The sequence below is a fragment of the Cherax quadricarinatus genome, chromosome 1, assembly GCF_038502225.1.
Source record: "Cherax quadricarinatus isolate ZL_2023a chromosome 1, ASM3850222v1, whole genome shotgun sequence".
NCBI classification, from domain to species: Eukaryota; Metazoa; Arthropoda; class Malacostraca; order Decapoda; family Parastacidae; genus Cherax; species Cherax quadricarinatus.
The window spans coordinates 31,225,589-31,228,579 of record NC_091292.1 but is presented as its reverse complement, the minus strand read 5'-3'; the positions used below and the strand labels follow the sequence as shown (position 1 = coordinate 31,228,579).

Below are 2,991 nucleotides of genomic sequence, written 5' to 3'. Positions count from 1 at the left end.
TCCATCTCCCCATCTATTAACTCCCCTACTCTGTTTTTAACTGACAAATCCATACTTTCCCTAGGCTTTCTTAACTTGTTTAACTCACTCCAAATTTTTTTCTTATTTTCATTAAAATTTCTTGACAGTGCCTCTCCCACTCTATCATCTGCTCTCCTTTTGCACTCTCTCACCACTCTCTTTACCTTTCTTTTACTCCCCATATACTCTGCTCTTCATATAACACTTCTGCTTTGTAAAAACCTCTCATAAGCTACCTTTTTCTCTTTTATCACACCCTTTACTTCATCATTCCACCAATCACTCCTCTTTCCTCCTGCCCCCACCCTCCTATAACCACAGACTTCTGCCCCACATTCTAGTACTGCATTTTTAAAACTATTCCAACCCTCTTCAACCCCCCCACTACTCATCTTTGCACTAGCCCACCTTTCTGCCAATAGTCGCTTATATCTCACCCGAACTTCCTCCTCCCTTAGTCTATATACTTTCACCTCCCTCTTACTTGTTGTTGCCACCTTACTCTTTTCCCATCTACCTCTTACTCTAACTGTAGCTACAACTAAATAATGATCCGATATATCAGTTGCCCCTCTATAAGCATGTACATCCTGGAGCCTACCCATCAACCTTTTATCCACCAATACATAATCTAATAAACTACTTTCATTACGTGCTACATCATACCTTGTATATTTATTTATCCTCTTTTTCATAAAATATGTATTACTTATTACCAAATCTCTTTCTACACATAGCTCAATTAAAGGCTCCCCATTTACATTTACCCCTGGCACCCCAAATTTACCTACTACTCCCTCCATAACATTTTTACCCACTTTAGCATTGAAATCCCCAACCACCATTACTCTCACACTTGATTCAAAACTCCCCACGCATTCACTCAACATTTCCCAAAATCTCTCTCTCTCCTCTACACTTCTCTCTTCTCCAGGTGCATACACGCTTATTATAACTCACTTTTCACATCCAATCTTTATTTTACTCCACATAATCCCTGAATTAGTACATTTATAGTCCCTCTTTTCCTGCCATAGCTTATCCTTAAACATTATTGCTACTCCTTTTTTAGCTCTAACTCTATTTGAACCCCCTGACCTAATCCCATTTATTCCTCTCCACTGAAACTCTCCCACCCCCTTCAGCTTTGTTTCACTTAAAGCCAGGACATCCAGCTTCTTCTCATTCATAACATCCACAATCATCTCTTTCTTATCATCTGCACAACATCCACACACATTCAGACTTCCTACTTTGACAATTTTCTTCTTCTTATTCTTTTTAGTAATCTTTACAGGAAAAGGGGTTACTAGCCCATTGTTCCCGGCATTTTAGTTGACTTACAACACGCATGGCTTACGGAGGAAAGATTCTTATTCCACTTCCCCATGGATATAAAAGGAAAAGTAATAAGACCAAGAACTATTAAGATAAAATCAAAGAAAACTCAGATGAGTGTGTATAAATAAATGTGTACATGTAGAATAAAGAAAGAAGAACACTCCCATTCTCATGTAACACCATTTTTAGAAGAAATGACGCTCTGAGTGAAGGCAATGGAAATAAGTCACTCTGACTTTTTTGGGTTATCCTAGGTTCTCTACACATGCTGTTATGTATGATAGTCTATGTAACTGTATTTATGTATACCTGAATAAACTTACATACATATGAAAGGAATAATTTTCTACAGTTACCCCCAGTAACACATTTTCTCTTATGTTAGATTAGAGAATATGTTATTCTTGCCGTCACTTGTACAAGTTATCTGGCTATGACATCTCATATTTATGTTTATTCTACTGTGGGGTGTATTTATCATCTTTATATGTTATGTATCGTGTTTATCATTATTTTTTTTTTCATTAAGTCGGCCGTCTCCCACCGAGGCAGGGTGACCCAAAGAGAAAGAAAATCCCCAAAAAGAAAATACTTTCATCATCATTCAACACTTTCACCTCACTCACACGTAATCACTGTTTTTGCAGAGGTGCCCAGAATACAACAGTTTAGAAGTATATAGCTGTATAATCCTCCGGGTTTAGCGCTTCCCCCTTGATTATAATAATAATAATTAGAAGTATATACATATAAAAATACACAATATATCTCTCCAAACTGCCTATATAATTTTGAAAAAAATATCATGGATGGATTAATGAAAATGTGTATATTAACATAATATACGACATTTAATGAGACTCGGTGATTATTATTATTATTTCTAATATGGCGTCACTTGTGCAAGTCGTCTGCTACCACATCTCATATTTGTTTATTTATTCTACTGTGGGGTGTATTTATCATATTTATTTGTTATGTATCATGTTTATTATATAATTTTGAAAAAATATCATAGATGGATTAATGAAAATGTGTATATTAACGTAATGTATGACATTTAAATGAGACTCGGTGATTATTGTTATCATTACTAATATGACGTCTCGAGACATAAGACACTGATTTTAATGTGTATCTGTACGCCAGCACAGTATGTAAGTTTATTTAGGTACAGGTATACATAAGTATAATTATCAGAGTACGTATATTTAAAATATGAAATAACTTTTAAAAACACTTGAAATTTTGGAGTTTTCAGACATAATGGAGAGATTTAGTGCTTACGGATCTCACGGAGAATGTAAACAAACCGGGTTGGGCGCGGTGACCGTATTAGAAAGTCAGGTGGGGGGAGCCGTATAGCGAGTTTTGGTCATAATTTGAAATGACCATATTAGCGGAACGCTGTAAAGCAAAACGCCGTAAAGCGAAACGCTGTAAAGCGGGGCCCTACTGTATACAAATTTTTGACATTCATGTGGGTTATGAATTTTACATTGATATAAATTACAGGAGGGCTCTGTTTTTGTGGCTTTTAGGTTCCCAACCTCTGCCAATGAAGAAAAGTTATCAATGAATGGTAAAGAATGGTTTTTTCCTCAATATTGCATGTGTCTAAAACACCTG

General features: G+C 36.0%; 1 long non-coding RNA gene across 1 annotated transcript; it reads right to left on the bottom strand.

The window, feature by feature from the left end:
* Nucleotides 1-1,564: 1,564 nt before the first annotated feature.
* Nucleotides 1,565-2,237, bottom strand: LOC138855451 (uncharacterized). The gene is made up of 2 exons (XR_011394683.1): nucleotides 2,110-2,237; nucleotides 1,565-2,044 (listed from the first exon to the last, which is right to left on the bottom strand). It is a non-coding gene; the product is annotated as an uncharacterized lncRNA (long non-coding RNA).
* Nucleotides 2,238-2,991: the final 754 nt, after the last annotated feature.